Here is a 22269-nt window from a genome sequence, read left to right as displayed (position 1 = left end):
ATGCGATGACCGGGCACGACGAACACGAGGATGAACGTGCTCATGACCATGTAGGGCGCCAATGTCCTTGCATGCAGAGATTTTTCAAAGATAGACATGTGAATTCGCTTCAGATTCCATGGTTCAGAATGAATCCATTCTTGGTCACGCTGGCGATAGGGGAGGGGAGAGCACAAGGGCCGAGCAGTCATGTGATGGCTCCATCCTAAACATCGATTGAACGAAGTCCTTCTGAACCGAAACTCGTGATGCCCACTGGGAGGATCTGAAAATGTTCATTCATTCAGAGTTGGGAACTGAAGAATTCAGAGTACTTCGCTAATGCATGGGTTGTGTAATTTAAATACTTGCTCTGAAGTCTGAACTATAGTATCACTAACCAGTGGGGAAGGGCTGCATAACATGTCCAAATTATGAAAAAGAGTTTCCCCCGCTTTGTATTACAAAGCAAACATCCAATACAACCAACGATAGGTGCTGGAGCGGAAGCAGCACAACCACGCCAAAAAGAAAAGAAAAAGAAAAAAGAAAAGAAACAAATGCCGATAACGGCGGAACGATAAAGACGACGGAGCCTCGCGACCGCTGCTTCCACCGGAAATCGTCCCCCAAGCTCCGAGACTCCGAAGCGCCGGTACCAATCAACACCTCCAAGAAGGGACGCGACGATGACGACGCTGCTACCAAAGGTTTCCCCCGGTACACGGCGAGGAAAGAGGAAGGGTAGCCCCGATGCCCTCCAGGAAGGTACGATGGCACCCTTAGGCGCCACCGCGTCGGTGTCGGCCAAGCCAACAGGGATTTCTCCCGATCCCATCCTCCACCTCAGGCACTCCGGTGCTCGCCACCAAACTGACCACCACCCTGTGCACACGGACACGAAGCATCCCACGTTGTCTCACCAACGCACCGCGAAGATGGCCTGCACAACGAAGAAGGGGAGCCGGGACTAGGGCAGCAGCACCGTCAGCATACTAGAGTGCCCCACCTCCACCGTCCACGATGGTAGCCGACCGGACGCCAAAGCGGGAGCTTGCTGGGCCCGTGGCCCCACAGGCCCGGCCGAGCCCTCAGAGGCTCGGACAACTCCCGCCTCCGCGCCGCAGCATGCATGCCGTCGGCGTCGCTGCCCCCCGTCCGAGCTGCTCCACCACCTCACCACACAGACGACGACGAAGCCACGCCGGGGGCCGCCCGCTAGGACCCAGATGGGGCCCGCGGGCCCCGATCTGGGCCGGCGGCGCGGCACCGGCCAACCAGCGCCACCACATCGTCTCGCCGCCAAGGGGCCGTGCCACCACCGAGCGAGCTGCCGGCCACCGCGCCGGGAGGCCGGGCCGTCATCAGGCCGAGGGGCATCGCCGCCACCTCCATGCCCCGGGCAGGGAGCCGCGCGCGCGGGGACAGGCCGGCCCCGCCGCCGCCAACACCACCCGGACCGCGTCGGGGGCGCCCGTCGGCGGCGGCAGGGAGGGAGGGCGCGACGAGGGCGGCCGAAGGGGAAGGAGGGCTCGTGCCGCCCCGGCCACCTCCCGAGGAGGCGGCGCGGAGCGGATCCAGGGGAAGGGGGGAGGAGGGAGGGGAAGGGGGCGGGGCGGCTGGCGACCGGCGGCGGCGGCGGGGGCTAGGACGGTCGGCGGCGGGGGGAGGGAGGGAGGAACCCTGGGTCGGGGGAGCGGAGGAGTCTCTTGGCCAATACTCCCTCTGAGCCCTTTGTTTGGGAAGGAAACCAACATGTCCAAATTAAGGGCATCCACGGCATCACGTGTTGCACAGTTATAGAAAATGTGCCTAAAATAAAATTATACTAGGCTGAAAATACTTCAGAAGGATTTCCAGGTCAATAACAAAAAAAAACAGAGTGTGCAAGTGCTTGCTTTATACTCCCTCCGTCCCAAAATTATTGTCTTAGATTTGTCTAAATACCAATGTATCAAGTCACGTTTTAGTATTAGATACATCCATATCTAGATAAATTTAAGACAAGAATTTTGGGACGGAGGGAGTACTATCATTCACTTCCATTGTGATGACGGTCTCGAAACCCCTCAAAACTTGCAGAGAAGTCTCGAAATCTTCCATCAATGGGAGTATAGTGTTCAGAAAGTGGCTAGGCACTAAAAACCAATAGACAGGTGCGCTTCGTCTCATCCGCTCCCGCGAGCGGCGAGGCAAACCCTAGCGATCTCCTCTAGCCCCCCGTTCCTCCCCCCTCCTCCTCGCCGCCGCCGGCTTGCGCCGCCGGGCAAAGCCCGGCCGGCGACGGCGGCGGCGGGGCATCTTCCCCCTCCTCGTGGCGGGCTGGCGTGGGACAGCGCCACGGCATGGAGAGGCGCCGTTATGCAGGATGGCGTGGCGTGGCGGCGGCCGGGACAGCGCAGCGGAGGCGTCCTAGGTTGGGGGCGCGGGCGGCTACGCGTCAGGGGCACGGTGGGGCGTGCTTGCTCAGGCGGTGGCGGCGGGCGTCTCGGCCCAGATCTGGATCGGGCTAATGCTCGGGTCGGCGGCCGGCAGGCGACGCGGGCTGCGACGGCAAGGGCCGGTCAGCAGCGTGTGGGGCTGCGAGGTGCGGCTGGACGCTTCGGGGGCTGGCCTGGTTCCGCCTGGATCGGGCGGATGCTCGGGTCGATGGCCGGCAGGCGACGCGGGTCGCGACGGCAAGGGCCGGCCAGCGGCGAGCGGGGCTGCGAGGTCCGGCTGGACGCTTCGGGGGCTGGCCTGGTTCCGCCTGGCTCGCGGCGGCGCTCCGGCGGGTGGCAGCGACGTGGGGCTTGCGGCGACGCCCCGCGTGTATGGGTGGCATAGCTCCCGTGCGCGGTCGGCGGCGTGGTGGGCTTCGTGGTGGTGGCCCCGTGGCGGCGGGGGCCTGCGGGGAGTTTGGGCATCTCCGTCCTCGACCTGGATCGGCCATGTTTGGGGACTTCGGTGACGTCCCTCCCCTTCGGCGGCGCGACGCGCGGGTGCGTGCCCGGCAGCTCTGATGCTTGGAGCTCGGCAGGTGGCGCGGGTTGGGCAGTGGCCGGGGTGGCCGCTGCTCCGGCCGTGGATGGCTCCACGGTGGCTTGGCAAGTCGGCTTCGGCGACGGCTGGCACGTCCTGGCATCGGTTCGTTCGTAGGCGGCTTGTATCGGCCTTTGGCCCCCCTCCCCGTCGTCCGGTCGCTACGTTCGGCAAAGGGCTGCCCTTCTCCCAGCTGCGATCCACCACTTGTCTCGCGCCCGGTGCGCAGGTCCGAGCTCGTCTCGCGCACAGTGCCACAGGACTAAGCTCGTCTCGCGCACGATGCAGCAGGACTAACCTCGTCTCGCGCACGGTGTTGCGGGACCAAGCTTGCCTCGCGCCCGGTGCTGCAGGATGGGTCGATGGAGGCCAGGTGGCCGGCCTATTGGGTCTCGGCGCTTGGGGTCGCCCAGGGGTGCGAAAGGTGGTACCTTTCCGCTCGTCTCTTTGGTTGGGATAGCGGTAGGTCTCGGGTGAGGTGGTGTCAAGGTCTTGGATGCCGGGGCGGCGGCTCTGGTGGTGGTTGCGCGGTGCTCTCGGGCGGAGGCCGTGGCTTGGTGTTGCTCGGTGGCCATGGCCGTGTGGGCGGCATGGTCGCCAGGGTGTGGCGTTCAGTGGCGGTGAGTTTTGGTCGGGGTGAAAACCTGTTCTATCTTCGGACGGACCGGCGGCGGCGAATCTCGTTCCCTTCTTGAAGGCGTCGTCGCGGCTCTCATTGTCCGTCGTGTGGCTCCGGGGGAAACTCTAATCCTCGGTTGGGCGGTGGCGGCGCTCCGGTGTCATATCCTTCCTGAAGGCGCCGCCTTGGAGCCCACAGTTCTTCATATGCGGCTTCATCTCTTCGCGGTGTAGTTTTAGGGGTGGTGTTGCCGCGCTCAGCGCCTTTGTATCTTGCCTTGGGTGTGTGCGTGTGTTGTGGTGGCGTGCGTTTGTACTGGATTGTTGGGATCGTGCTTTATATATAAAGCGGGGCGAAAGCCTTTTTCGGAAATCTTCCATCAAGTTCATCTTTGCCTGGAGACAGATGCATAAAAAGAATGTCTTTACAGATTTCAGAGTTAAGCTCTGTTTCATATATCGAAGTTGAGCGTATACACACCAGCCATCTTGGAGACTCCGGGATGAAGAACAGGCCAGGAATCAACAATGTGCAAGGCAAGGTTCCTGAAAGAATGGATGGCAAAGATTTGCATCAGAAACCAGGTTTCATAAATTAACGTAAAAAGTCTCGCAAAAAGAGGGAATGAACTGCAAAATGGTAGCAGCAAGAGCAAACTTCAGCAGTACGATATGTGTTTCGTTGCATTACCTAGTACTGCCAGCAAGGTCCAAGGAACAGACATGCCTAGAACATAGGCCAGGAAGATACCAAGGGGGATAGATAACTTGCAGATGCTACAGCAATCTGCACAATAGCAATCAAAAAGTTCAAATCACCTCCTTCCACGTGTGTTGCCCCGCTAGCGCAACAAGAACCAAGTATTTCTATAGCCGGTAGACCAATGAATTTATTTTATCCGTCGATGCTGACGATTTCCTTTTTCATTCCAAAACATGAAAGTAGGGATATAAACGGGTTGAATTTGAATGACCTAGACTAAACTTGGGTCAACTTGTATTATGTATTATAAAACCTGTAAGCGAGCTCAGTTTGACTTTAGCTAGAGTTCAAGTTGCAAGATACAAAATCGATGGGACGGGGGATGGGGCGAAATTTCACGATCTATTAAAATGCACCTGATTTGTTTTCAATCCAAAACAGCAGCAAGTTTTACTCTACGTACCAAAAGTAACATGGCTAACATAGTACTTCCAACCTATACGTCGGAGTGAAAATTTGGCCTGTCAGCCTTGGCTCTACTTAAACACTGATTTCACAATTCATTTAATTTGAAATTTGGACAATAAGATATAGTCAAGTTAAAATGTTATTTTAGTTTTGGTTGGGGTGCGCCACACCCGGGCTATAGTGCAACGCCCGAGAAACACACGAGGACCCGAGTGGCAAGCCACTATGATGGATCCTCCCTCATAAAAAATAAATTTAATATCATTATGGACATGTAGTCCACATATCAGATATTAAACTGATAAGAACAGATACTACACTTGATTTTAGCCAAAAGGCCGAGAAAGGTATGAGTTGAAACAGAGCCTTACCCCTGCTCTTATACCCGTCCGACCACCTGTGATGAGCTGCGTAAGCCGTGTGGGACTATTCTAAGCGGGAGGTTTTCTATCTGATTTCAACTAGCTTGATTAACGTTTGGGCCCGGAAACCCAGCTAGAAGATAGAACGCCTGAAAGGCCACATGTTCAAAGGCCCATCAATACGGCTTCTGCATGATACACGACAATTCTGGCTTGTTTTTTCCTTCATGAAGGTTTCTGCGTATGACAGACCACTGTATCTCTTCCAGGTTCCTCTCGATCCCATTTGTCTCCGGCACCCGAAGAACGACCACCATGTACGACGCGGAAGTACCTGTAGAAATTATTTGTAAAGATGATGAACATGTGAATTTGCGTCTGGTTTCATGGTTCAGAATTAGTCCTTGGTCAGAAACTCAGAACCTCGACTGAACGAAGTCCTTCTGAACTGAAATCGTACCGAAAGGCCTCCAGCTGAGCGGCAGGTTCACCATCATGGTCATCGTGAAGGAAGTGAGCATGGGCCCCGGGAAACTCTTGAAGCCAACAGGAAGGATCTGAAAATGTTAGTTCAGAGTTGGAACTGCATAATTCAGAGTACTTCGCTAATGCATCGGTTGTGTAATTCAAATGCTTGCGATGAATTACAGTATTATTAACGAGGGGGGAAAGTCTGCAGAAATTGTCCAAATTAAGGCCATCCACGGCATCACGTGTTGGACAGCCATAGAAAATGTCCAAATGTCATATGTGACTAGGATCTGATCAGGCTCAGATGCGGCAACGGCCGGGCGAGCACAAGGTCATTTTCCTTACACATGCGCATTGCCTGGTTAGTGCGACAAGAACCATGTTTTCTATACATGGTGGACCGTTTTTAGATGACGTTGACAATTTTTTTTGTTCATTCCAAAACATAAAATTAGGGATGCAAACAGGTTGAATTTGAGTGACCTATCTAAACTTGGCTCAACTCGTATTATAAAACAAGTGAGCTTAGTTTGACTTAGCTAGAGTTCGAGTGCAGGGAAAGCTTGGAGCTAGGGCTCGTGCTCGGGCGGGCAATCTGTGCCCGAGGTGGATCGAAGCTGCTGCTTAAGGTAAGTGAGGTTGGGCTCGGCCCGGGATGTGCTCGCGATCGGCGACTTCCTATCGCGGGTGCGGTGGGAGTTGCTGGTGGTCATGACATCGTTACATGTGCCGTCAGATCGGCACCGAAGGACATGCACATGGGGTTGTGCGTGCTTGCCAAGGCCAAGGCCAGAGGGCTAGGGTCAAAACTTGCTCGACAATGGCCATCGACAGTCCTCGATTCGTGTACCCCCTAGTCTACCCGGGCTGGTTGGGTATGTAGGTGTGAGTGCTTCCTACGATGGAGGCGCTGACCCAAATCCGATGGCTGATGCCGGGATACGAGTGATGGAGGCGTTCGATCTTCCAAGCACGGTGGGTGTGCTGTGAAGTGGACGGATGGCGGTGTTTCGGACCTGGGGGCACTATGGCGGCGGTGGTGGCTTCCCTCTTCGTCGTGTGGGCGACGAGGAGGCTAGCGTCAGGTGGCTTTGGCGTGTCCTCCGTCGTTGATAGTGGCGACACCTAGATCCAGATTTGGCAGTCTGGGATTGTCGCGTTTGTCTTGGTGACCTCGTGTGATACGGTTGAGCTGCTGAGCGAAAGCTCTGCGCTTTCGCTTACAGCGACGACGCTCGTGGGTGTCGCTTTCTTCTTGAAGACTTCGTTGTGGTTCTCCTCTCCGTGCCAAGGTTCCAGGTGAAAGCTCATGTCCACGGACTCGGCAGCGGTGACGCTTCACGTCGTCTTCCCTCTTGAGGGCTTTATCGTGGATCTTAGGTGTGCTAAGGCGTAGCGTGGTGTCGTACATAGTCCTTCATGTATTCTCCTTCAGTAGCGTAGTTGTGTGCGTTCTGCATGAACCGGATATCTCGAATCTGCTTTTAAGAGGGCTACTTCTCCACCTTGTATTGTTCGCTCGTGTACTTTGATTGGTTGTTTGTTTATATATAAAGCGGGCGAAAGCCTGTTTCTAGAAGTGGGACTCAGAGTTGATCAATACTCTGTTTGTAATGAACTCCGAGCCCATCATGAGGCCATTTTCGAGACAAATAAGATAAATTTTATGTGTGTCTGTGTGGTGGGGGAGGGGTGTGGAACACAAAAATTCTCGCACCTATCAAAAGACGACCAATTTTTCCTAAGTATAAAGGGTAAGACATTATTTATGGATTTGGTCGAATCCCCCCCTTTAATTCCTCAGTTAGCTCATTATGTGTACTGAAGATAGCATTACTACGATGCTAGCTTAACCTATTTCTAGTCAAAATTGAGGCGAGCTAGACTGGATCACCCTCTCCTCGGCTCATATTACAACCGAGATACAAAAACAAAGCTGTACCAACTCATTTGTTTTTGACCAAACCAAAAAATGAGTTGACTCATTGGGCTCACAAACTTTAACGGAGCCCTACTGCTTGTTAATGTTTTTACCAGTAGGCACCAGACTTCATAAAATACTTGTCTACACAAAATTTACGAGTTTCTTACACAGTGAACGTAGGCGCGGTATTACCTCTTTGGGTCGTGATTAGCGATTTGGATCAGGTTTGTTGTTTTCACAGTTCCATTTTATTCTGAATTAAAAGAATTTAATTCAAATCAAATTGCAAGTTGAATTAAATATTTAAATTTGGTTTTGTTGGGGTGCGGCCACACCCAGGGCAGTAGTGCAACGCAGAAACACACAAGGACTCTAGTGGCAAGCACTATGATGGATCCTCCCCCCTAAAAAATAATTTAATATCGGTTGTGACATGTAAATCCACATATCAGATATTAAACTGATAAGAACAGATACTACACTGATCTTAGCCAAAAGGCGCGAAGGTATGAGTTGAAACAACACTTGCCCCTCCTCTTATACCCGTCCCAACAGTTATGCCGAGCCGCGCAAGCGGTGTGGGACTAATCTAACCGGGAGGCTTTTCTATTTGATTAGCTTTTTTTTAGACAAATTTGATTAGCTTGATTACCGTTTGGGCACAGAAACCAAGAAAGAAGACTGGGCCTCAAAGCCCGGCCCAGCCGTACAGCCTCGGCAGGAAACACACGGCCTTTCTGGGGCTGCTCGTTCCCGCTGAAAATATGATTTTCTGCATTTGTCTTACAAAAGATACATAACACAAGAAGAAATAATGTACCACGTGATACATGTGGTAAGCAATCCAAACAACTCAAAAAGAAGAAGAAATAATGTGACCGGTACTACTGATTCCACTTGGTGGGAACTGGCTGCAAGGTTCGAAGAGCCAAGATCGCTGACCGTGCAAACCAATTCTTGCCAGCCTAACATACGTTTTTTTACCCTAACTTGAAGAGCTACACACCATCTGCGACGACCCGGTGGCGCCGCGGATCAAGATCGCTCACCGGAACGACCACTGTATCTCCTCCAGGGTCCTCCCCTTGGTCTCCGGCACCCAAAGTATGACGAACACGAGGGCGAACGCGCTCACGACCATGTATGACGCGAAAGTCCCTGCAATCATTTACAAAGATGATGAATGAACATGTAAAAGTTCATCAAGTTTCATGGTTCAGAATTATTCCTTGGTCAGGCAAGAGGGGAGAGCAGAGGCGCTGAACAGTCACGTACCGCCAGCGCTCCAGCTCAGCAGCAGGTTCGCCGTCATTGTCACCCCGAAGGAAGTGAGCATGTTGGCCAGCGTCGCGAAGCTCCCCGCGAAACTCTTGATACCCACCGGGAGGATCTGAAAATGTTCATTCAAAGTTGGAACTGAAGAATTCAGAATATTTCGCTTATGCATCGGTTGTGAATTTCAGATGCCTGCTCTGAATTGTTATTCATGGCATCTCTCTGAGTTGTGGTTATGTAAATGCTCCAGAGGGCTATGAGAGGCCAGCAGCTCTTACCTCTGACATTATGAGCCATGGAATGGCACCCATGCCGAAGGAGAAGGTGATGATATAAGCCTGAAGAAAACATCCAGGTTAAGAAGATTTTTTGGCACAGCTTCGTTCACCGCATATGTCACACGACGAAATGATGTAACTGCAGACATACCACAAGAGCCACCAAGGACACCATGCTTAAGATGTAGTCCGAGTGAGCATCATGTGGTAGATTGTCCTGTAACAAATAACCATCACAACCATACGATAAGTTCAGAGTGCTTGGCAGAAGAGGAAGACACCCAGTGATAAATAGTGTTTGCCGCTCAGCATCTTAAAATGCCATGTTTTTTTTGAAGGGGATGATATAAGACTAGGAATCATCAACACCAGTACTACAGAACATAGCGCTCATGTGTAAATGGATTTGGAAACTCTCGCAAGGAGCGACTGGACTTTGGGCTGACATCCTTCGGGCCAAGTATTCCCCAACGGGAATTTCTTTGAAGGGGAAGCAAGGGGCTCTCCCTTTTGGCAAGACCTATAGGCCATCAGACACGCTTTAGATAAAGGTGCTAAGTTCCAAGTCGGTAATGGTCGCTCCACCCGATTCTGGCTAGATTTGTGGGTGGGCACAGGCCCTCTCTGGGAAGTGTTCCCAGAGTTGTATGCTCTAGCTGTGGAGCCGGACCAGCGAGTAGCAGAGGCATTGGCTCATCCCCTGGCCATTGCCTTCCGCCGTAACCTGAACGAGCAGGAAGCAGCAAAGTGGGAGGCTTTGCTGCAACTCGTAGCCCCCGTGGCGCTAACTGGGGAACGAGATAGGGTTTCCTGGCACCTCAATGCGTCTGGGAAGTTCTCCGTCAAGTCGTTGTACCACAAACTATGCCAAGGGTCAGTACACACAGTGGCTAAAGGGCTTTGGCAAGCCCGCGTCCCTCTGAAAATCAAATTGTTCCTCTGGCAGCTGTTACGCGATCGACTGCCCACATCTGTTAACATTGCAAAGAGGAATGGCCCGGCCACTGGGCCGTGTGCGCTGTGCGGGTCGCCAGAGAACGCGAACCATGTCTTTTTCCTTTGCCCGCTGGCGCGTTTTGCTTGGAGTGCAATGCGTGAGGCGGCCGGGGTCTCGTGGGATCCGCGCTCCTCGCACGAACTGGAGTGGCGCTCCTGGACTCGATCCAGGGCCAGGGCAAGTGGGTGTTGTGGACTAGCATTGGCGCGATGCTTTCGGTCCCTGTGGCTGACACGCAACAAATTTACCATCGAAGGACAGCTCCCGACGCACCCGGCTAATATTATCTACAAATGCTCTTTCCTCTTGCAGAAACGGAGTCCGTTGGTGAAGCCGAAGGACGCTGAACTCATGAAGCATGCCCAAGTCCGTATTCACCAGTACGTATGGCTAGGGAGCCGGTGGTGCCTACCTAAGGGTGGGCTCTTTATTTTGGCGAGTCTGCATACTCAAGGCCATGGGCTTCGGCCTTGTAACCATTCTCGCAGTCAGGCTCTGAACCTTAAGCTTTCTGCTCCTCGCGTAAGCCCTGGCTTTTGTCTCGAACTTGTAATGTCCATGGTTAGCTACTCTGCCTGTTCCGAAGTGGGCTTTATTAATTTAAGGCCCGAACGCTCCCAGGTGTCTACGTTCTAAAAAAAGAAGGCCAGTTTACCTTCCCAAATGTAGCATAACTATCATTTAAAGAAATGCAGTGGTTTTCATATGTAATGAACCAAAAAAGGTGAAAAAGGGTATGGAAATTACTAGTAATGGAGTTCGGTACTTCTTTTGATTTAGCTCCTGAAAACGGAGCGTAGCATTTTTGTTTGCAGATGCTACGGCTCTCTGCACAACAGCAATCAAAAGTTCAAATGTAAAATCGACGATGTTGCTTCTACAAGAATGACATACATATAGACATATTACCAATGATAAGAAACTTATACTAGGCTGAAAATACTTGCAAAGGATTTCCAAGATAATGAAACAAGAGAAACAAAAGGGCAAGTGCTTGCCTTTATATAATTCACTTCCGTTGTGATGTCAGTCTCGAAACCGCTCAAAACTTGTAAAGATTCATGAAATCATCCATCAAGTTCATCTTTGCCTGAAGAGGGATGAGTAAAAAGAATGTCACTACAGATTTCAGAATGATGCTCTGTTTCATGTATGGAACTTGAGCATATACACACCAGCCATCTTGGAGACTCCGGAATGAAGAATAGACCAGGAATCGACAACGTACAAGGCAAGATTCCTGAAAGAATGGGTACCAAAGATTTGCATCAGAAACCTGGTGCCATAAATTAACTGAAAACTCTCACAAAAAGAGGGAACAAACTGCAAAATGGTGGCAGCAAGACCAAACTTCAGTAATATGATTGCATTACCTAGTACTGCAAGCAACCTCCAAGGAACAAACATGCCTAGCACATAGGCCAAGAAAATACCAAGGGTGATAGATAACTACAGAATGATCAATTGCACGGTGAGCTTGACATGAACAATCCATGTACTTGTGACTGAGGAGATATCTCTGCTATGCATACAGGCACCTAGTTTTTTTTCGCGGCGTATACAGGCACCTAGTTCACGGATCCTCTTGTGCTCTGAGGAGATATCTCTGCTATGTATACAGGCACCTAGTATGATGGCAGCACATAATTCATATTACCAACGTCCCAATTTTTTCTCTTAAATTTGCCTAGATACGGACACATTTTGTAATAACTAGATGATACCCCGCGCGTTGCTGCGGGAAATATTGTCTAAGTTGGCGTTTCACTCATCAACTGACTCCTAAAAGGATCAACAAAACGATGAATAAATTATTCTTATTTGAAGATACTTTAGAATGATACATAGGTAAGTAAGATCAATCCGGCTACTTACATCATTCAGATTTTGGACAATGCACGAACAATCAAAGAAGCAGAGAATGGTTAAGCTTTTCAATATGTGCAAGTGGAATAAACTATCAATCTGTAACTAAAACATCACCACCTAGCTATAACCCCAAGTCTTGATTGTGTGCAATCTGCATTGGACTCCCGTGCACATTTACTTTAATCCATCCCAAAACAGGAGGCATACAAATTTCATTAGTCCCGATAGAACAGTAAGGTTTTCGCTCTTTTGACTAATTCTATGCATTGGATAACATAACTCTGATCAAATAAAATAACAACCTAATCCACTGATTGGTGCATTACCTTTATGTAATCGGCATCACTGAGGTGCTGCTAATCTTTCAAAAACCAAAAATAACAGCCTAATTCTCATGTTTTCATCGTGTCTCTAAAGGAGAATTTGTAGTTGGGACATCAGATGGATTGAGAATAGGAAAGAATTGAAATATTACACTTGTCTAAAATTTTAAATCCCATATTATGTATAACCATTTCCGTCTACATTACCATCCATGCTTGAGTGGCCAATTATCAAATTGAAGTTGTTGTATGTTAGGAAACTACATAATCAAGACAAAAGCAACCTGTAAACATCAAGATAGTTATGTTATTAAGAGAAGATACATTTATCTTGCATTACAATTAAGTAATAAAAAGATCTGATGAACAACAAAGAAGATTATGGATGGCATACCATAAAAAAACCTTCTTTACATTTTGTTGGACATCTTCAGCAATACAAAACAGTAATAGAAAAAAGTAAGTCAGCCATCTTGCTCATTAGTAAAACCTGTATATGACTTACCTCAGGAAGATAAATATGCATATACCCTCAAATTGATATGTGCATGGGAAGTAAAATAAAGAGTAAGCAACATACTATATAGTTGCAACTTGCAACTTAGGAGGTATACAGGACAAATTATTACCTCTCCGGGTGAATGTTAGTCTTGTATTTCTTCACAAAAGTGATCGTGCTTCCTCATTGAACTACAGTACCAAACAACTGTCTGGTCAGCTCTATTCTGAGACAATTAATGATCAGTATGAAGAATTCCTAGTTTAGGCCCTCACGAGCATGTTAATGTTAGTATACTCCACACAGGAATACATACAAATTTGAGGAATCACCTTAATTATACGATTATACACAGGCATAAGAAACTGGCAGAGAAGGTTAACTAAGAACTGCATGCAAGACCTAAGAGACCAGATGTATATATTTACATGCATCTGAAAACTCACGCTACTCTGCACGAACAAACTGAAATTGTAATGGGAAGCCAATTAACGCTGAATAACCTATGATATTCTGATATGTGTTCTGCAGCTGCAACCCATGACCTGACAACTTCACAATTTGCAATAAGCAGGGTATTAGGGACACTCACATCTATCTGGAAACATCTCAGGATAAAAAAATATATAGTGAGGGACACATTTCACCGTTTGAGTTTGAAACTATTATTCTAAAAAAGCATTAATTATTTAGTAACGCTAATATTTCTTGAATAAGTTTGACCATAGTTTGACCACAGTTTGACCATAGTTTGACCAGATTTGACCAAAATTCAAAAAATTGAATGAATTATTTAGTAACACTAATATTCTTGAATAATTATGTAGTAACACTAATATTTCTTGAATAAGTAGTTTGACCATAGTTTGACCACAGTTTGACCAGATTTGAACAAAATTCAAAAAAACTGAGATACTTATTTAGTAACACTAATATTATTGCGTAATTATTTAGTAACACTCTATATTTCTTGAATCAGTTGTTTGACCGGTTTGACAAGATTTAACCAAAATTCAAAAAAACATAAAGTAGAGCATATCTTTTTTTCTTTTACAATTTGTCATTTCAAAAATTGTCCTAAACCCTAAACCCGGGACTTAAAACGTTGGAAACTCTATGCTAAACAGTAAAAACTAAGGGTTTAGACCATAAAACCTAACCCTAAACGCTGACTAGCACTAAACGCTAAAAACGTCCAAAAAAACGTCTAAAACGCCCAAAAACTCTATTTTCCCTTTGGAATTTTGTGATTTTGAAAAATTGTCGAAACGGAAAACTGGTTGTTTCAGCGGATCAACCTCTTTGTTCTGCAAATTTTGATATATTATATGTATTTTTCTGAATTAGGATGATTTAGTTATGATTTTTTCAAGTTTGAAAATTGCCCTATAGTGCCGGTTTGTGTCTCCAACCGGTACTATAGGTCAGACCCCTTTAGTACCGGTTCATGGCACGAACTGGTACTAAAGGTTAGACCTTTAGTACCGGTTCATGCCACGAACCGGTACTAAAGGTGATCGTGGGGCCCCGGCCTGACGCCAGCCTGCCACCACCCCTTTAGTACCGGTTCGTGCCACGAACCGGTACTAAAGGTTCAACACGAACCGGCATTAATGCAAATCCGTTCGAACCGGCACTAATGGTACCATTAGTACCGGGCCAAAATCAAACCGACACTAATGTGCTTCACGTTTGACCCTTTTTCTACTAGTGCATCTCCATCAAGCAAACCAACCTGAGATAATATTGAGACTAAGTGCCTCAACATGCCTCACGGATTTGAGGACTAACTTTGTACCATTTGCGGTCTCCAAATGCACATCTCCTTTTCCAATGATGGCTGCTCTATCATTGTTCCCCATCTTCACAACACCAAAATCACCTGATATATAGTTAGTGAAGAGCTCTCTGCGAGATGTAGCATGAATGGTAGCACCGCTGTCCGGTATCCAAATCATATCGTCACCATCCACAAGGTTGACGGTTTCATCAGAAACAACAGTGACCCTCTCCTCAACAGTGGAACCAAATCTGCTCTCATTTTCTTCATGCATAACAAGCATGATGTCCTCTTCTACTGTAGTAACTCGGTTGCCCTCTGTGTCACTATCACTGTCAAGTTGCTTCTGATCTTGCTTCTTCTTTTTCTTCTTGTCTTTCTTCCACTTGTCATATTGCCACTTAATGTGGCCCTTCTCATGGCAGTGATGGCACTCATAATCAGCATACTTACTTTTTGATTTGCTCCTACCTCTTTCTGCCCCTTTACCTGGACCTCTGCTCTTACTTCTCCCCTGGACTGAGTGACCAGCACCTCTGAATGTGAGGAAGAACTAGCTTCAGCCACCTTTCTGGACTCTTCATTTAGTACCCTGGTTTTCACAAGATTCCAAGTGACAACTCCATTAGGTGCTGAATTGCAAACCGTGACCTTAAAGGTCTCCCAGCTGTCCGGTAATGAGCCTAGTAGCAGCAAAGCTCTCACTTCATCTTCAAATGTTATTCCCATTGAAGAAAGCTGATTTATAATGCCTTGGAATGTATTCACATGATCTGCAATTAGAATGCCCTCTTTGTACCTCAAGCACATCAATGTTTGATCAAGAACATCTTGTTTGTACCTCTTCTTTCCGGGCAAACAACTCTTCCAATTTCTGCCATAAGGTGCGTGCATGTGTCTCATCAATGATATGGTTCAAAACATTGTCATCGACCCATTGCTGAATAAACCCACAAGCTTGGCGATGAAGTACCTTCCACTGACCTTCCTCAATGCCCTCCGGCATCTCAGTGGAGAACACTGGCTTCCAGTATTCTTTCACATACAACAAGTCCTCCATCTTGCCCTTCCATGCTTGATAATTTGTACCATTTAAAGATATCATCCTGCTGGTATTCACTTTCATCTTTCACCACAAGAAACTCAGCAATTTGCACAAGCAAACCAAGGCTCTAATACCACTTTGTTGGGGCTGGACAACAACAATGTGCAGCACAAATTTACCGACACGGAAAATATGCACACTACACAACCCCCTCCACTTGTGATGAACTTTGAGGACAGCTTCAACCAACAAGTAAGCAGCGGAATAACACAAACAACATGCACAAGTGACATAGGATTTAACGTGGAAAAACCTCCTCAACTTGAGGAGTAAAAAACCATGGCTGTGGACCGACCGGTCCATGCAACTTCACTATGAGAGTGATGATTACAAAGTTTTCTCTAGAACCTCTAGAGAGATTGACAACACACTCTCCACGTTGCCAACCGGCAACAGCAACAACAGCCACAAGAGGCAAGATTTCAGCAAAGCACAGTTTACACAGCTTCTGTACCCTTCAGTGTTTTGCAAAATGCTCTTAAACCGCTGAACCAAACATCACCAAATTTGGTAGACATATAGGCACAAGAGTTCTTGAAATCCCCTCCAAATTTCAGCTCAATCGGACGTCATTTGCCTATCCAAACTATTCGTCTCCCAAAAATACTCTGTTCTGAAACTGCAGCAGTCAGAGCTGACAAAATCACTCTCAAATCGGATGCTCCACTGACCCAATCCTCAAACTAGCTAACCAGATCGAAGTACTCAAAGTAAGGAACGAGCTCACCAAGTTTGGGGTCGATCCAAGCACTTTTGAGCCTCCAACCACCAGCTTGACCACTGTCTAGTCAGATGCAGCAAATCTGGACAGAACCTCTGCTTCTTCTTCTTCCTCTCTCTCAGGTTGTGTTTTCTCTTGTGTGCTCTCTCTCTCTCTCACTCTCACGAATGGCAGCCACCACCAGCAAGGGGTGGAGTGGCTAGGGTTTCTCCTTGCCTCACTTCCTTTAGAAGCGCTCTCAGCCGTTGGATGCAGCGAAGATCAACTGCTGACATGTGTTGGACTTATGGGCTGATGTTCGGCTGCCAACACACCTCCATGTGGAGGGACTTAGCCCAACATGCTCGTCAAGCCAGTGCAGTTAAGAAGGAATGTATCCAAAAACTAATAGTTTATGAGGTGCACCCATGTCCATTTCTAAGTTGTAGCTGGTTAGTTGGTTTCTGCAAATAGTTTACTTGACTTCAATTTTATGTTTCACATAGTTCGTTTAACTTCCGCAGTGCAGTTGGTCTCTGCGCCAATTGACGAAACGGGTTATCTAATGAGTGAAGAGATGAATGGATAGTAGACGAGCTCCACACCTAGTTGGTAGCTGGGACTGATTATGGCCTTGTGACAAATTTAATAATTTCTGGCCTTGTGACAAATTTAATAATTTCTGGCCTTGTGACAAATTCAATAATTGCATATCCACTTATGTGATTGCTTTGTGAAGCTGACACTTCATGAGTATGTATGAACCTTATATTTGGTCTGCTGCCACTGAAGTAGTGCCTCTGCTTTTATGGTCTCTTACTCTTTGGTGCTGGTCCACTTCAAGTTCCAGACCTTAGGTTTTTCTCTCTACTTGGTGCTGGCAGTAGAAAGGGGTGTTCACTTATTTATGGTTTAATGCTTCAGATAAATGGCTACATATTTATAACAAACTTGATGGGAGTGGATGTGCTGTGGCCTGTTGTCACTCGGAAGTTCTGTCCTAGAAGACTACACATGTCTGCCTTTATCCCTACTGTTGGAAGATCAGGAGGGGTACTAACAGATAAATTGACAAGGTGCACCCCTGTTGAAAGCAGATAAGCAGTTGGTTGTTCAGTTTAGCAGCAGTTGTACCATCAGCAGTAGAAAATGTGCAACAAGGCCTGTAGAAACTTGACCCAAGGAAGCATAGATGTAGACAATTTCAATTTATACGCCATGTATCTTCTTTTTTAGGTAGGGAGCTATGTCATGTATCTTCTTTTTTAGGTAGGGAGCTATGTATGTATCTGGCGGTAGAATTAGTAGTAGAAAAATGTGCTCCAAGTGGTTTTATATCCTCATATCCTGATCTAAAATACAGTTTGTGTTGTTACAAATGCATAAGTGATATATTCAACATTTGATAGGATTTCATGAGGCAGGAATGCGGTGCAAAACATTTTTTGCACGTGCCGGTGATTTGTTGGCATCAGCTTGGCGTGAAATTGCAAGTGGAAGGAGATACAATTTTCTTTTCAACTTACGTGATTGCCAAGGCTAAGAGTTCAAAGGACAATATGAAATCCACAAAGCACATAAGAAGAAGATTGAAATCTGTCAGAAAATCAAGAAACTCCGGAGTGATAACATTGGATTATATCCAGACTGCTAAACATCTGGCAGACCCTTTTATGAAAGGGCTATCACGGATTGTGATAGAAACTGCATCGAGAGAGATGGGCATGAGACCCACGTAAGTTGCCATGGGGTAACCCAACCTATGTGACCAGAGATCCCGTGAATTAGGACCTGGAAAAACAATCCAGCGGTCAACTGAGGAGAGTATCCTTAATTAACCCACTCCATGGGAGATGCAATAATACTCTCAATTCTGTAAGGCAGGCTGACTTTTGTCCTAATGTGTTCCAAAGCTTATGTAAACAAGATGCTAACCTACAGAGCATTCTTTGGAGGAACACACCTATGTGAGCCCGACTGCTGGTCACAGTCTATGAGATTGGGTGATCTCTAGGAAGCTCATGAGAAGGTATGGATATGACTAATAAGCTCCACCCGTGGGGTTTAGCCTTCGGCAACCACGTATCAGCTGACAATAGGCGAAACTTCTGCACGCCAAACTGACAATTCAAGGCATAGTCCATTGTTCAGTTGTGAAGAAGTCTAATCCTATTGCTCTAGGTGGAAGTTCAACTTAACAGTCTCCACTGAAAATTCTGGTATATCAAACATTGTTTGGAATAGTTGACAAACTTATGTACCTCACGATCTGGTGGGGGATTTATGGATTATGGATGGGCTTAGACCCATATAAGACAATAATCCCTAGTTAATCTCTAAGGCCCATGCATGTGTACGGTAAGTGGTGGGAAGTGTGGGAAGTTTAGTCCCATACTACTACAGTAAGAAGAGTGAGACCTCTTTATCAGGGTTGCTCTACCACTTGCTATTGGGAGCTTGGGAATAGAAGTTGTACACGCGCGCTCCTCCTCCTCCGCCGCCCGCCTCTCCTCGTCACGACGCACGCGCACCGCGGGTTGCAGGTTGCGGGAATGAGCCAAGCCAAAGCTTATTTTTGCCGCTCAGGAATGGTTAATTAGTTAACGAGACGCTTACGGAAGCGCCACTGTCCGAGACGTTGGACCATGGGATGTTCGCGGACTCGATCATGGGCCTGGCCCAGGCCCATCTACCCGAAGGCCTATATAAGAAGGCGCTGGCTAGTGGAGTGAACCCTAACTCAGTTCACTCACTCCCTCTCGTACAACCCTAGCCGTCATCTACTGTTCCTCTCACTGTGCTGCTTCTAGCGATCCCATCCCAACGACCGCGTTCACGGTTGGTCGGGAGAGCAGGTGCCTCTGGAACCCTGTCGTTCGAGATCCTGCCCGGGAGAACGGCAATAAGGTTTTTGGGGAGCGTCTCGACACGACTGCTCCTGATCCGTCCCCGTCTCCATCTGCCTCTGCTTCCACTACTTCCCCTGCATCGACCCCATGGCTGACGACGCCGCCGCCAAGAAGAAGGCCTCGGCCGATGCCGAGGCTGCCGCTGCCGCCGCCGCATTGGCCTGGCCAACCGGAGGGTATGACTCGTTCATCCCCTATTTGCTCGTTCATGTGCTGGCTGTATATATGCTGTTCATATATGTTTTGGTTCTATGTACTATACATGCTCACATGCTTAGGTATCGATATGAGATGCATACCGTATTTGCCATGCTTACTGTTTACTCGTGGATTAGATTAGTCAGAAAAGTGCTAATATTTCCAACACTAGTTTCAAAGATCTCATCGCGAAGAATCCAACAGTGAAGACGGATCTTAAATTGGACGCGCAGTTTGAAAGATATGGCTTTTAAAAACTTCAAAAAACTGAAATAATTGCACATGAAGTTGTTTCTTTCAAATCGAACTAACCAGTGTGAATACATTTAATACTAATAACGACATACAATAGCAGACAAAAAAAACTACTCATGCATGGCTATGAAGCCCGGCCGCTTGTTTTTTTACCGAAAAAGGGTTTCCCCCCGCTTTGTATTCCAAAGCAACCAATACCGAGTACAGAGATCGCTGTGGCGAGCAGCACAACACACCAAAAGAAAAAGAAGAAGAAACAAATGCCAACCACGGCAGCTCGGCAAAGCGCGGATGACCCGCCACCGCGGCGCCCATCGAATACAGACCACCACAGACCGAGGCTCCGAACCGCCGCGTACCAAGCGGCACCTCCAAGAAGGGATGCGACACCGACGACGCTGCTGCCCGGACGAGTCCTCGGGTTTCCCCCGGCACGTGGAGGGAGGTGGGGGTGGATACCACCGACACCCTCCAGGAAGGAATGGTGGCACCCGCAAGTGTCACCGCGTCGGGGCCGAAGCCGGCAGGGATTTCTCCCGCATTCCAACCCCAACCGCCCAACCGGACGGAACCGACCCGCCAGACCGTCGCCCATCACCATGCGCCAACGCAGTAGCGCCGCCGCCACGCCGCCTCACTACGAACACCACCACGAGGCCGAGAGAACCGGAGAGAAGCTCACCACGACGGGAGCAGCAACACCGACGCCGAGCGGGAGGGAACCACCTCCACCGCCGTCATGCGGGAGGCCCGTGCCTCCGGCACCATCGCGGTAGCCGTCCGAACGCGGCAGCGGGGCATGCCGGGCCACCCCTGGCCCAGCCAGGCCCGAAGCGGGCCCGTTAAGCCCCACCGGCCGCGATGCAGCTGGCCGGCGTCGGCGCCGCCGGCACCCAGCCACTCGTCGCGCTCCCAGAAGCCACGCCGGAGACCATCCCCGCCGCCGCCCCGCCCAGGCCCAAATGGGGCCCGAAGGGCCCAGATCTGGGCCGAGCGGACGACGCCAGATCCCGCCGCCAACGGCAGTGCCGCCGTCCAGCTGCTCGCCTGCATGCGCCACGGAGCCCCGCCGCCACGCCAGACCGCCGCCGCCTAGATGCACCCCCCGGAGCAGCTCCGCCCGCGCCGGAGAGAGACCGGGAGGGGAAGGGCCAGGAGGCCGCCGCCACTAGCAGCCCCGGGGCCAAGCCGGCCACGGGCGCCGGCGACGGTGGCGAGAAGGGAGGAGGGGGGGCTGGAGGGAGGAGACCGGTCGCGCGGCCGGTCGCCCGCGGGGGCCGACGCGGTCGCGAGACAAAGGCCGCTTGTTTCTTTTAAAAAGTGCGTGTGCGCTTTAAAGAATTTGGGCTTAAATAGTCTATATCGCGCTGTAAAACTACGTTGCATGCAAAACCAAACAAAACCGGATTGGTTTCTTGCATGCACAGTGTAACTTTATCTCCATGCATCTTGTAAAATTACCTTGCGAGTCGTTCTGCTTACGGCCGGTGGTTTCAGTGGGACGTGCTCCTTCCTGCCCTCGTAAGTTTACCTGACTCCCAGTCCCTTTTTTCTTATGATGTGGCTTGCGTGGTTGTGGATGGACGAACAGGCTGGGGTGAAGAACACACTACACTTTTTTTTTTGCGGGAAAGGAACTAAGAACACACTACACTTACGATGAATCAAAACCAGTGGGCCATACGTCAAACCAGTAGGTCCAGTTGCTTTCATCCCTGTAGATTATTCGCCACGACCGGGATTACAAGTCTTCACACCTTCCGGAATCAGAATATACGCAAGAACGTAAGACGACCGGTGCAAGACTCTTGACGCGCTTTGGACAAAGTAGTAACACTGGCTCCAGTGAAGAATGCTGATTTGGCCGCATGCTGTTGCAAATGAAATGCCCGCAGTTTTCTTTCTTCACTTTTGGCGCTTAGAAAAGTAGGCCCTCCCTCCATCTTCGCTGTACCAAAACAAAAACACACAAACATACTGCTACTAGTCGGTAACCATTTGCACTGCGGGAGTAGCGAGATGTTGGACTGGATCGTCCACGCCGTCCATGGTTTCCACGCTTTCCATGTTGCCCGCACTCTATTCGATATTATGAAGGAACGGTGGAGGGCGTATAGGCGAAGACAACAGAGGGGGTGGTGATCTGAAGGAAGCTCAAGGTGCAAGTGTTCTGATATCATATTCGCTCGTATATATATGCATGGTCAATTAGTGCGTCATATGTATAGGTAAATAATCGAACGGGCCGACGTCGAGCCCTGGTCTCGTCCAAGTCGCAGCCGCTAGCGTTGTGCATCAACTGGGTCGTGAGATGGCACGACAGAGAAACACGTCATAGCACAAGGTTAGTGCCTGAGTTATATAGTTACGCCTGCGTCACTGTCCATGATCCGGATTCGTGGGATGGCGCGTGTTCAGGATCTTGATCCACAACGTCTATTTTTGCTATTATTCTCAGGGAAAAAAATATAGAAAAGCTGCAGAAGTTTGAGCAGCAAAAAAAAAATTCAAGAGTTCCTTATGTTTTTTTTAACA

The 22269-nt window shown here is 48.9% G+C and overlaps 2 non-coding genes across 2 annotated transcripts; both read right to left on the bottom strand.

Moving 5' to 3' along the window:
* Nucleotides 1–4943: 4943 nt before the first annotated feature.
* Nucleotides 4944–5140, bottom strand: LOC125533417. The gene has a single exon (XR_007294293.1). It is a non-coding gene; the product is annotated as a U2 spliceosomal RNA (small nuclear RNA).
* Nucleotides 5141–7863: 2723 nt separating this feature from the next.
* Nucleotides 7864–8056, bottom strand: LOC125533422. The gene has a single exon (XR_007294298.1). It is a non-coding gene; the product is annotated as a U2 spliceosomal RNA (small nuclear RNA).
* Nucleotides 8057–22269: the final 14213 nt, after the last annotated feature.

This window comes from Triticum urartu, chromosome 1 (genome assembly GCF_003073215.2).
Source record: "Triticum urartu cultivar G1812 chromosome 1, Tu2.1, whole genome shotgun sequence".
Lineage (NCBI taxonomy): Eukaryota > Viridiplantae > Streptophyta > Magnoliopsida > Poales > Poaceae > Triticum > Triticum urartu.
This window is presented reverse-complemented; position numbering and strand designations above follow the sequence as displayed.